This window comes from Symphalangus syndactylus, chromosome 23, assembly GCF_028878055.3.
Source record: "Symphalangus syndactylus isolate Jambi chromosome 23, NHGRI_mSymSyn1-v2.1_pri, whole genome shotgun sequence".
NCBI lineage: Eukaryota > Metazoa > Chordata > Mammalia > Primates > Hylobatidae > Symphalangus > Symphalangus syndactylus.
In genome coordinates this window covers 47,999,697-48,013,939 of record NC_072445.2, presented here as the reverse complement: position 1 = coordinate 48,013,939, position 14,243 = coordinate 47,999,697, and the positions used below count along the sequence as shown (strand labels likewise).

Below are 14,243 nucleotides of genomic sequence, written 5' to 3'. Positions count from 1 at the left end.
GATAAAATTACAGTAAATTTAAAGATCTTAATTGGCTTTTATTTGTGATTCTAGAACTTGTCAATAGCTCATTCCATAAAATAGCATGAATGTTCTGATGACCTTAACAGAGAGGCTTGACTTTATAGCAACAGAAAAGAGCTGAGGAAAGCGGAAACAGAACAAAAGTGGATTGGTTATTTCAAAATTAATTTCCTTGTAAAGGTTAACAGACAGGATACTTCCTTATCATGCCAGCTGAAACAGGCCTGTTTGAGGTTGTGTCTATTATCTCTTCTGATTTTTTGGAACAACTTAGTTTTGCCTTGGTGACAGGGAACTTCAGCACGAGTAACCCCCTTTTGGTTTGGTCTATTCGGCCTAGTGCAGGAGCTTTGCTCAAACCAATGGCCTCCGATCAATTTTACTTAACACAGTCATTCAGGCTGAAGCAAAAACATATATAAATGTGCCGGCATTGGTGGAAGCTGAAGATTTTCCAGCCTGACACTGCCCATGGATCCTGGTGATTAAGTGGCCCTCAGTCTCTCCATAATGAAGCAAGTAGAAAGTCCACCTCACTTTAGAAATGTCAGTCTGTGAGTTCATTTTTCATTCTTGTGGGATGAATATCAAAAGTTAGATCTTTATTCATATTCAAGTTATAATATTAGTGTATGAGTGTATGAAATTCTGTCTACAAAATTAACAAAATTAGCCCTTTGTTGCTAACAACCGTGCTGAGTTCTTTTGCCAAGGGTGTGAGAAATTCAAGGCCGAACAATCTTTGTTTTCCCTCTGGTTCGCTTTTGTGATGGTTAGCAAATATTTAACAAATGATGGAATCAGTCCCAAATTATGGAATTATCTTTCATTCTTCTTCAAATTACACACATAATGTCTCACCAAATTCCACCCATCTGCTTTCTAAAATTTTTCTATCACTTCCCCGACCTTTGCCCATTTCCACTGTTACCACCTTCTTTCACCACGGCACAGATCCCATCCAGACCCTTCTCTCCCTTTTCTCATCCAGATTCATCATTTCCTAAGGCATTTCTGTTTCTCAGGTTTCTTCACCTTCCATTCTGAGGACACTGTCACAGGAAATTGTAAGGAATATTGGCCAACCTACTAGGCTTAACAATTTTTCGGAGGCATCCAGTTACTCTTTAAGGCACTTTCTCAATTCTCTTCCAGGACACATTTTTTTTTTTTTTTCCTGTATTGACTGTCAAACAGTGCCAGTAATATTAATACGACATAAACTTGGAGTCCGTTGCTTCAAAATATGTCACAATTCGAGTAGGGAATTCAGGTAGAGCTAAAGTTCCCTTTTTAATTCATATACAGATTTTTTTTTTTTTTTTTTTTTTTTTACCAAACAAATCAACAGTATCATCAAGACTGCCTGGGTAATTTGTAGGCTATTTAAGAGAACAAATTGTTTTCAAGCATTGGTAGGCAGTGTAGAAGAATCTATTTACATTCAAATTATTTGCTAATTACAAATCATTATTAGCTATTAACTAAGAAAAGCCACTTAAAGACAACTACTAAGCAACATTTTGTTAGACTGGTTCTATTTCTGGGGACTGGAACATGATAAAACTAAAGTTAAAAATAGTTTGGAATCCATTTTTTATTTCCTCAATTCAAATACACCTCTCCTTATTTCTACCAGGCCAAATGCTTGTGGTTTTATTGGACCTGCAAAATATCTGCATACAGAATAATATATACAAGAGAAAGCTGATAAAACTGAATTCGAGAAGTCAGATCCCTCAATGTTACTCCCCAACTAGACTATTTCTCTGGATTTTTTTTAAAGCCTATAATCAAGGAGGAGGAACAACACAATCCCAGAAGAGACAGCTGCAGAGGAAGCAGGGATAAGCATTTGTTTTCATTTTGAAAACATGAGCTCACTGCCAACAGGTTTTGGGCTCCTGTACAAATCTTTACAGAATTACACAATGATTTCAGTACAGAAGAAGAAATGATGGCCAAAATTACCTTTGATTCAGCACATAGTTTTTCCAAGTCTCAACAGACAAAAGTCAAAATAGATGTCCTATCATCTACCGTAGAGATCAACTTAATGGAAGAAGGAAAAGAGCTCTGCCTTAATCCCTACGATTCTGTTTGGGAGCGGTATGAGCCCAGCTGATTTCAGTGCAGTGCAGCAGTATCTTTGGTTCTGTGTCATGGTAAACACATAGGAACACGAGCAAAATTCTGGTTTTGACACACCTAATCCCTTCAGTGGCATTCATCATTCTTAGAGAATTGGTGGAAAATTATGAGAGCGAATTCTTCACGCAAGTGGTTTGCAAACTGTAGTACTCTCTAGATGTCAAGTGAGATTATTACTGCCTGCAAATGGACACTACTAAATATATAAACCCAGAATGATCTTGTCAGGTAGTTGTACAAAGACACGTCAAGATATTTTTTAAAAAGAGAAGGCAATAGTCCGGGCGCAGTGGCTCACGCCTGTAATCCCAGCACTTTGTGAGGCTGAGGCCGGCGGATCACGAGGTCAGGAGATTGAGATCGTCCTGGCTAATACGGTGAAACCCCGTCTCTACTAAAAATACAAAAAAATTAGCCGGGCATGGTGACGGGCACCTGGAATCCCAGCTACTCAGGAGGCTAAGGCAGAAGAATGGCGTGAACTCGGTAGAGCGGAGCTTGCAGTGAGCCGAGATCATGCCACTGCAGAGTGAGACAACATCTTAAAACAAAAAACAAAAAAAAAAAAACAGAGAAGGCAATATGTGCTCCATAAGCACATATTACAAAAAAACTGTGTATGTCACACCAAAGATAGCATTTGCGCTAATGTATGTGTATCAACTTGGGTGGAAGGAGAGAGTAAGAGGGGTAAAGAAAGGCCACCTAGATAAATGTATAAGCAATCTCCAATGTTTCTGTTTCTGTGTAGAGTAGTGGATTCACAGGTTTTTAATATAGTTTTAAGGCAAAGAATCAAAGAACCAAATAATACCATGTATGAGATTAACAAAACCTGCCATAAATGAAGAATGATGATTCATCTAATTCTGCACACCAAATATGCTAGCAAACAGTCCCTCCAAATATGTTAGCAAATTTAAAGAGAGCATTTTTACTCTGATCAGCTAGCTTTCAACTGAGCTCAGTAAAGTCATTAGTGTCTGACAGCTGACAATATGCATTTGAATTTCTCGAGTCTTTAATTCTTCTACCAGAGATCCCATGCTTCACTATGTTCCCCAAGTAGATCAGCAGTTGTAATAAAATACAAGGCCTTCACAGGGGCACTATAAACGGGAACCTACCGAATGAATGTGCGAACTGTTCTGTATCTGAAGGCATTATTAGTTTTTTGTTTGTTCTTTAGTATGAAAATAGAAGACCCTGTGAACTCAGTCATGTTGATAAGAAAAACTATTTAATGAAGTAATGGATTAAGCCAGTTGTTTGGCATAATTTAGCAAAATAAATATTTGAACAAACGACCATTATTTTAAAAAAATATTTCAATGGTTTCTATTGACAGTAGACTTTGTGCTATTTAGCCTACTGGTCATTACTGGCCAAATACTAACACCATGCATCTATGAGCCTCTATTAGGGACATTTTATTTTTTAAAGGATAGTGTAACATCTACTGTTATGTAACAGAGTTCTTACAAGCCCTCCAAATGCATCCTGCTTGGCTGTTTGCTGCCAGGTTTAAACAGCAAAACCAATACTTGCAGGTGCTTCTATTTCCCCCACTTTGCCATAGATGGCCTGACATTAAAAAAAAAATGACCCTCAAAATAACTGGGAATCTGCCCTATTTAAGAGGCGATAGTCTATTTTCATACTGCTTTGAAGAAATATCTGAGACTGGGTAATTTATAGAGAAAAAGAGGTTTAATAGACTCACAGTTTCACATGGCTGGGGAGGCCTCATAATCGTGGCAGAAGGTGAAGGAGGAGCAAAGGTATGTCTTACATAGCAGCAGCAAGAGAGCTTGCTCGGGGAACTGCCCTTTATAAAACCATCAGATCTGATGAGGCTTATTCACTATTACAAGATGGGAAAAATCTGCCCCCATGATTCAATTACCTCCCGTGGTGTCCCTCCCATCACACGTGGGGATTATGGGGAGCTACAATTCAAGCTAAGATTTGAGTGGGGACACAGCCAAACCATATTAGGTGACATTATTTTTATCTGAGTCATTTATGTCAAATTCCCATGCAAATTCTAAGACATTCCTTTATATTAACTTTCATAATATTATGCAATATGTAATGTTAACTCACTTCCATAGGTGGCTGGAAGATAATGGACAATGTTTTGGAGATTGTTTTATTGAAATATTGTGAAATAGGTGTGGGAAGTAGGAAAAAACATGAAACAAGAAATAAACAAATGTACCCTTCTTGTTGTTACGAGGTCTCAAGAAGCAGTTTTGTCTGACCTTCTCCTGCCCTCATAATTCTGGCCCTTTCTGCTCCCCTGAGGCTAGCCATAGAAACTAGAATCCCTTTTCCACAAGGTAGGTCACAGACACCAGAACCTCTTTTTTCCAAAGCCAGCCATAAAATGTAAAAATGTCACTCTAACCTAAAAATATGACCAAAACCTACAAATATTACTCTAATCTTTGATCCCCTGCCTTTCTATGTAAAAATTGGCCATAAAGAAATTATCTGACCTACCTTGTTCGATTTTAGGTCATAAGATCCCCATTCCAGAAAGGGTCTTGCCCCACCTCAGAGGTAAGGAATGCTGCACAGAGAGGCCAAGAAGGAGGTAGACAGACATGCCTCGTTGGATTCCCCCAGTCTATTAGCGTTAGATTCTACCCTTTTGCCCAATCATATTTCTATAGGGCTGTCCATACTTTGTTGAACCTAAGCATGGACAGTTTCCCCTGTATCTTTAGGTTTTCATTCTGAAAGTTCCCCGGTCATGTAAAAGTATAATGAAATAAATTTGTATGCCCTTTCTCCTATTAATCTGCCTTTTTAAGAGATCTTCAGCAAACTTTCAGAGGGTGAAAGGGACGTTTTCCCCTGGCCCCTACATTGACTGTACCATCATCAGGCAGCAGAATAAGACACAACTCTATGGCTCTTGGCTCACCCCTGAGCAGAGATTGCAAGTTGGTTCTGGAGTACCCAGCTGAGCTGTCAAGCCCACTGCCTGGCTGGCCCAGGACTTTAAAATGTCCTGCCAAAGGTTTTCTGAAGGAAGAAAAAAAGAATGCTTTTGGGATTTCTTTTTTGGAGCTCTGTAATGCATAAGCTCATGAAAGACTCTGAGAAATCCTACATAAAGAAACGTTAAATCTTGTTTAACCCAGAATGTTTCTAAACGCATTTGAAATGGAATTCTAATTTTGAGAATATCCATTGAATTTCCATAAAACTACTCTTTGTTGGGATGTGTTTTAGAAAATGTAGTTTATATAGAGATAATTTATGTTCTTTAGTAATGATAATAAGAAGGTGCGAGAAGAAACACTCAATATGGGCAAACAGAGAGTGGTAAAAAGGAGTATATCGACAGCATCAGTTCCATTGGTGAGAAAACCAATTAGCAAATTAGGACTGATGAACAAACAGTGTTTTGATATGTATGTGAAAATTGGCATATGTGTAAATGTATATGACAATTTTAAGAAATTACAGGAAATGCAAGATTTTATAAATGGAGTAGGTTTTTTGAAAATATAAAATGCTATTCTCTATTTTCCCAGAAAGTTTATGTAAGAATGGATTTGCAAAGTGATTCACAGAGAAAGTCTCCTTTCTTCCTTAAAACTCATCAATACAGGCCAGGCACAGTGGCTCAAGCCTGTAATCTCAGCACTTTGGGAGGCCGAAGCAGGTGGATTGCTTGAGGCCAGGAGTTTGAGACCAGCTTGGCCAACAAGGTGAAACCCCATCTCTACTAAAAATACAAAAATTAGCCAGGCATGGTGGCACATGCCTGTAGTCCCAGCTACTGCAGAGGCTGAGGCAGGAGAATCGCTTGAACTCGGGAGGCTGAGGCTGCAGTGAGCCGAACTTGCACCACAGCACTCCAGCTGGGGCGACAGAGTGAGTGACTCCATCTCAGAAAAAAAAAAAAAGCAAAACTCATCAATACACACTATGCATAAGTAGAAACATTTCTATTTTATGCCACATCCCAACCATGTTTTGTACCAAGGGTTGCATATGACCCGTTTCTCTTATCTTACTAATATTATCCTCTTTGGGCTGCATTAGTCCCTGGTAACAAGTCTGGAGCAAGCGTGGTTTAGCAGGGTAGGTCTGTTCCCAAAAGGAATGCTGGAAGCACCAAAGAGAATGTCAAGCACTTCATTTTACATTTTCTCTGTAGATCTTGCATATTTATGTGGACCACTGAATAGAATGCAAACAAGGGGGTAGATGGTTAGCATATTTTTGGAGTAGTTGTTTTTCTCCAAAGCAGAGGCTTAATGTCAAGGCTCCTTTTGGAATTCAGGGAGAAAAAAAAAATCTCAAAAAAAGAATGAGAAAATGTGTCCTGTTGTGTAAATGCTATAAATATTTAACATTACAAATGTGTCTATGAGTCACAAAACAATATGCTCAATAACAATTGCTTATTTAATCTTTTGTCAAAGATTTATTTTCTTAAAGTATGGCACGAAGGAGAGAGAGAGAGCGAGCACATTTACTACCTCTTTATTACCTTACAATAATCACTTTCCATGAAAAAAGCAGTCAAATTCGCACTCAGAGAGGGAACAACTGAGAAGATTGCCTCTCCTGGAAGCAAAGCTTTGATGTGTTTAGTAACAAAGGGTCTGTGTCTGCCATGGAACTGAAAATGATCTGAATGTCTATTGCAAGGAATAACTTCTCCACAAGCTTCAGACATTGAAAGTTCTCTATCATGAATCTCTCTCTCTCTCTCTCTCAACTTCTCTCTCTCATAAAAATCTGTCATATATATGAAGAGTACTATATGCTTTCATAAAATAATTTAATAATAAAATAAAATTTAATAAAATAATAGCTATTACTAACATTAAAATGGCTTAGTATAGGCAACATTGACAGATGTTAAATACATACTAGGTGAAAATTAGTCGATGATACATAACATCATACTTATAAATGAATGCACAGACTTCCCCTCAATTCCTGTGGTCTTGATCATTTTGCTGTAACTATCTCTTCAAAGCAAGCATTCAACGTATCACGGTCCAATTTCCTTTTCTTTCGGGCTCTTTTACTTGCCTACCTGTTTGAGTGTGTTATTTGAAAATTGCATTGGAAAGCTTTGTTCCCTGAAACAGGTTGATTTCATGAATAATAAGAATGACTTGGCTACATTGCCTTAGGATTTAAACTTCCCATAAGGGAATCTGTTCTACATTTTTCCCTATCCACCGGAGTTCAGAGATGGCAGCAACAATATCTGAGGTCTTTTAAGACTCTGGGTATTTCTTCAAAAATGATGATGCTTTATTGGTATAACTGGAAAGTCAAAAGTTATGCATAGTGTGGGTTTGAGCAAGCAATTCTAGGAGTATCTAGTCACACTGTGTCTTTTCTGAGATATCTGGGCTATTTTAGCTTGAAAATGAACTCATATGCAGTTGTAGGTCCAGGTCGGGGTCCTCTACGTATTCTTCATCCACACAATATCTGGGAATGGCCTTCTCAAAACATAGACCTGAAATGAAAATTGTTGCTAAATGCTCTTCCAGTTTTGCTTATACCTTTCTCTGTCGCTTCAACAGGAATTTTCTTGCCCAAATATGAAGCTGTTCGTACTAAGTAGGTATCTGTTATTAGTGGTTAAGAGCATACCCCCTTCCAGAATACTGGAGTTAAAGGCATGATTGCTTTACATAATTCATATTTGAGCTTGGGAAAGTTATTTTTCTTCTCTGAATCTGCTTCTCTGTGTGTAAAACATGAATAAAATATTACCCACTCTATGGGGATTAATGAAAATAAAATGCATTCGATGTAGTGAGCACATGCTGGCATGTAGAAAAGTAAAAATTATTAGCTATAATTGTGACTTGAACTGGAATTAGAGAAAATGTGATAATAATTGCACTGGCAGAAGTGGATTGGTACTATGTCCTCAAGTTGGGTTGGGTCCTGTTGTGTATAAAATGGGCCGGGCGCGGTGGCTCACGCCTGTAATCCCAGCACTTTGGGAGGCCGAGGCGGGAGGATCACAAGGTCAGGAAATCGAGACCATCTTGGCTAACATGGTGAAACTCTGTCTCTACTAAAAATACAAAAAAAAAATTAGCCGGGTGTGGTGGCGGGCACCTGTAGCCCCAGCTACTCGGGAGGCTGAGGCAGGAGAATGGCGTGAACCTGGGAGGCGGAGCTTGCAGTGAGCCAAGATCACGCCACTGCACTCCAGCCTGGGCGACAGAGCGAGACCCTGTCTCAAAAAAAAAAAAAGATTGTATAAAATGAAGAGGCTAAGAAGAAATTTGAAATTCCTCTTTATCCGAGGATCATAACTACTCCACCTTTGTTATTTACATATAGTAATAAGTATGTGATTGATTTACTGGGGGTTGTTGACTATTTATTAATTGTATGTATAAATCAGGTGTAATATAATTTTCACATTTTTGGCAATTGAAATGTCGTAAGTGCTATTTTTTTCCCTAACTTTTTCACTGTTTCTGACATAAGTGAAATGAAAATTAGGAATTTTAAATACCGGGATTTACCAAATGGCATTGCAAGAACACATGCACCAGCCTGAGAAGTAATGTCATTCCTTTCATGGTTCTTTGATGCTATGTGGACACACACAAGAATCATTATGACATATAAATTATATATACTATTTTTAATTATAATTTCTTCCATTAAAAGTTTCCATAATATGCCATGCAGTGCTTAATTGGACATTTTAAAGAAATAGTTATTTCAGATTTAATTAATCTTAGCCCTTGTTGGCATATGCTGTATAACTTTTAACTGGAAAGAAACTGCTAGTTCTATGACAGTAGAAACAAGCTAACAAAAGAAAAATTAAAACCACCATGAAAGCTTAATACTCACCCCTAATTTTATAAACATATCAAAATAAATGCCTTGGTTTCCTTTTTGATTACTCAGTAACTGAGTTATGCATGTACAGTAGACCTATCTCCCAGAAGGTATCACTGGCTCTGAAGGGAAGCTTCAGACTCTCCTCTCAGAAAGCCAGAATATTGTTTCATAGAATTTAATCTAGTCCTAGAAATCAAACCCTACATAATAATTTTGACTACCATGGCATTCTTTGACTTCTTAACTGTGCTCCCTCTGTTTTCCCTTTGAAAGCTTGTAGAATATTTTATAATTAAAGGAACGAGCAACCTGAAAAGACCTTTTTTTCAGCTTGATATTCCATACATGTATGTATAATCTCTGCCTCTGACTCACTGCCTACTTTCTGTGATACTGAGCAGAGAGAATGCCAGGACTGTAGGGAATGTACCAAAACCACTGAGGTCACTTTATAAACAGAGTGTGTTTAAAGGAGGTTTAAAGAGATCCTAGGAAATGTGAGACCCATTGAGGTTCTGCCCAGGGAATAGATAGCCCCACCCCCCTCACTTACTAATTCTCTCTTGCTCAATCCATGGAAAAAGATTCAATCAGACAAGTTTCTGAGTTTAAGGTCAATTTGAAATTCTTTTCCTACCTCTTTTCATTTTTTCCAAGCCAAACATTTTACTGGCTGTAATGCAAAAGCATAGAAGTTTATCCTTACTTGCCCTAGAAACCCTGTTATTTTCATTTTAAATAACCAGTTTCTATGCTTGGAGCTTTTAACCCACTGAGCGAGATTTCCCTGGATTTTCTCTCCTCCAATTTGTCTCAATTTGTACTACTTTATAAAAACACAGGCCAGTGTGTCCGATTTTGTTTACCTACATGCAACCAGCATCATACTCCACCTGTAAGGGTTTCTTTCCAGCGATTGCCCTAATTTTCAGCTCCTCTTTGTAGTAGAAGACCTATAAACACTGTCTATAAAGACAGTCTCAATACTTTTATCTCCTATTTTCTCTTTATTTTGACTAGGTCTTTGTTCCCACAAATTAAATTGATACTCAAAAAAGTCACCAATGACTTCTATCTTACATGGTCATAGGTATAAAATCTAAAACTATAAAATTTCTAGAAGAACCACAGAAAAAAATTTTAAATGTGTGTTAGTTAAGCAAAGATTTCTCAATTGTGACAGCAAAAAGCAGAATTTATGAAAGAAAAAATGATATTTTGGGCTTAATCAAACTTAGAAACCTCTGCTCTTTGAAGAACATTAGTAAGAGAATAAAAAGAAAAGCCACAGACTCTGAGGAAATATTTGCAAAGTAGATATCTGATAAAAGTCTGGTGGACAGAATACATGCAGAATATTCATATCTCACTAATAAGGAAACAACCAATTCAATGAAAAAAATGGATAAATGATGTGAACAGACAATCCACCAAAGAAGATAACAGAGTTGGAAGATAAGTACATAAAAAGATGCTCAGTATCATTAGTCATTAGGGAAATGGAAATTAAAACGACAATGATATGCCATCTTTTAGGACGGCTAAAACTAAAAGAAAAAAAACTTACATAGCAACTAGAATTCACTTATATTGTCGGTAGGAATAAAAAATGGTTTAACAACTTTGAAAAGCAGTTTTAACATTGAGTTATTTTTTTCATAAAATTAAACGTACAATTATCGTATGACCCAGGAGCTGAGTATTTACTCAGGTGAAATGAAAACCTATGTTCACACAAAACTTTCTATGTGAATATTTATTGTGAATTCATTTGTCAGTTTCAAAAACTGAAAAGAATCATCAGCAGGGGAATGAATAAACAAACTGTGGTCCATCTATACAATGGAATGCTACTCATCAGTAAATAGAAACGAATTACCGATATATGTAATAAGAAGATGAGTCTCAAAGGCTTTATACTAAGTAAAAACAGTCAGATTCAAATAGCCACATGCTGAATGATTCCATTTATAGGACATATTGTGAAACTACAGAGGCAGAAAACAGATCTGTGGCTAGCTATGGGGAAAGTGCTGGCTACAAAACGACACAGGGAATTTTTAGTCCTGATAAAAGTTCTATGTCATGATTATGGTGGTGACAACATGACTGTATATGTTTCTGAAAACTTGCAGAACTGTAAGCCAAAAAGAGTATTTTACTTTATGTAAATTTTACCGTAGTGAAAAAAAAGGCCATGGACATTTACCCCATAAACCCCTACGATAACTGATTATCATTCAAAAATAATCTAGGGGTTAATTCTAAGTCTGCACCTTATCTGACCTTTCAGCAGCATTTGGCAAAGTTGACCACTTCCCTCCTTTCATGAATTACCTTTTTAATTTTTTTAATTTTTTGTTTCATGCATAACACACTTTTCACGTTGGCCTTCGACCTTTACTGACTGCTCCTCACAATCTCATTTCCTGACCCTTCCTCCTATTCTTTACCTCTAAATGCCGGAATGCCTTGGCTCTTTTAGGCAGGGTGGCCAGACCAGGCTTCTTTCAGGAGGGGAAAGTTGAGCAGAAATCTAAACAAAGAGGAAACACAACTTTTCCTCTTAGGACTGGTTAGATAATTTGTGGGGTCTAATGCAGAATGAAAATACAGGGCCCCCAGTTCAAAAATTATGAACAATTTCAAGATGGCAACAGGACAGTGTTAATCCAGGGGGACTCTGTGAGTGCAGGACCCTGTGGGACTGTGCAGGTCACACACCGGACGCCATTGAAGCTGGTCCTGCTGCTGCTTCTCAGCACGTCCACTCCTAAGGCCCACGTCAAAGCTGAGCTGTCTCTCACAGGACAATCTCAGTGACTTTGTAGCTGGACTTCTTGCTTCTGTTCTTTTTTCCTTTTAGGAAATTATTCACATAGAAGCCAGAGTAGTCTTTTAAAAGTATCATTGTGCTCCTCTGCTCAAAACTTTTCAGTGGCTTTCCATCACTTTCCTATAAAATCCCAAGGCTGGCTGAGGCTACCACCCCACCAGATCTGTCCCCACCTGATTTTATGACCTTGTCTGTTACCACCCTCCCTTTCCATCACTTGCTCCAGCCACTCTGGCCACCGTGTTCCTCTTTAAGTCAGTCCAGTGCCTTTCCACCTCATGGCCTTTACATTTGCTAGCCCATTACTGTAGAACACGGCTTTCTCAGTTCTTTGTGAGATATATTCTCTTTGTTTTCAAATTTCTGTTCAACTCTCATATCCTGAAGGAGGTCTTCTGTGTCCACCCTGTCTAAAAGAGTTGTCCCTCTCCTACCTGCAACACCTCCTGGCAAGTATCTTTATGTTCTCTTTCCCTGAATAACATGTTTTTCATAGAACTCATCTGGAATTCTCTTGTACACTACTTTATTATCCATTTTCCCTGCAGACCTGTAACCCCCATGAGAACAGAGGCTTAATCTGGTTTCTTGCTGTATATCTGGTGCATAAGATGTGCCTAGCACATATTAGACTCTCAGTACACACACACACACACACACACACACACACACTCTTCTCCTCTTTGCTTTGCTACTTGCTATAAAATTATCCTTGCTCCTTCACTCTTCCATAAGTTAATCAGTAGTAGGCTGAACCATATGAAATGGTGACCTTGTGAATACATGATCATTTCAGAACTACAAAATGGCAGTTTCATATGGTTCAAATTAATGATATTGTATAAAAACAAAACAAAAACACATGAATGTGGCAATGACACACTGATTAAGATAACAAAGGTATTTGATAGGAAAGGTCAAACATCATGATCAGAATATTATTACATATAAATAAAACCTGGGGCGGCCACTGTGATGCCTCTACCTTCCTGTGAAAGTTACAAAGCCGGCAGAGAGTGACAGGATGTCTGCTTCCTGAATGATAAGAAGAAATGAATGGATTTCACACTGACAGCTTGTTAATCCACTACTTGGCAACCACAACATTGGAGACCAATCCTCAGTTTCAAAAATCTGTGTTCTCTCTTGAAGTCTTGTTTAAGTAATATCTGTGCAATCTACGAATGAAGCTAAACCAGAGACATGTATAAAAATCATAATGGTATTCACTGACAGATATTAGCTCTTTCTCTGCTAATCCAGAGAAAGGATTTTTTTTTTCATTTTTCTTTCCAGCACACCAGCTATTATTAAATTTAAGAAGTGCCAAAAACTAATCCTTTTTTTTTCTATTTCTAACAACTGAAACATATAATCCCATGGTATTTGCACATTATACTTAATTGCAAATGGTTATCGACAGCATAAATCTCATATTAGTATGCTAGCTTCAGTGAGATCTGTTTGTACTTCCCACCTTTAATACTACGGATGGTTTAATACTGAACAATCTTTATATTTCAATACTTTTAGCTGCTTTTTACCTTTTTAGGTTTTCTTACCCAAAGTTTTCCCTGCAGCTTTGTAAGCATAATAAATCTATTGGCCTCCAAAGCCCACCTGACCTGAGACGTGATGGAGTTAGTAGGTTCACCAATTGAGTATAAGACTAAAGATTTCTTTCCTTATTCCTTTTCCGACTTTCTCCCATTGACTAATGTAATTTATATGCATGTGTATTCTTTGAGCATATTCAAACCTGACATTTATGCTTTTGAAAAAATATAGCAATGATCAGGTTTACCCCTCTGATAACTAAATGTATACACATAATCATCAAACATTGCTAGCTCAATCTGTGCTATGCATATTCCTCCTATTAGGAAGATGTGCAAATGCTTTTGGTTATTAATCAGATAATAGATAAACAAAAAATTGTTAGGAGATAGAAAATCAATTAAGTGAAAAGGAGAGTGACATCTATGCCTATGAAAGTAAGTCAGAGTTTCCTTATATGAACATGATAAATACTTAAAATTTTATCTCAACTGCTCTTTTTACCAGTTTTGAAAAAAACCCAGCAAAATAAGTATATTGCTTAAAAATTTCATTATAAAGACATTGAGAAAGGCTTACAAAAATTAAGTATACAGCATATTTTCAAATTAATCTTAACTTCTATTAATCTGTTTATGTTTTTATAGAGCATTTTTCTAAGATAGTATGTATATTAGAGAGTGTGTGTGTGTAGGTGTGTGTGTGTGTGTGTGTAGTATGTGCTTCAGTAAGAAAAGACAGATGCAAATGTTAGTAGTGTGGTCCAAAGCAACAACGTCCAATAATAAGGGATAATTGACTATTTTTGTTGGGG

The 14,243-nt window shown here is 37.5% G+C and overlaps 1 long non-coding RNA gene across 2 annotated transcripts in view; it reads right to left on the bottom strand.

Moving 5' to 3' along the window:
- The window catches only part of LOC134735749 (uncharacterized), a 330,220-nt gene that overhangs the window by 35,518 nt on the left and 280,459 nt on the right, over positions 1–14,243 (bottom strand). The gene's annotated exons all lie outside the window — the stretch shown is intronic.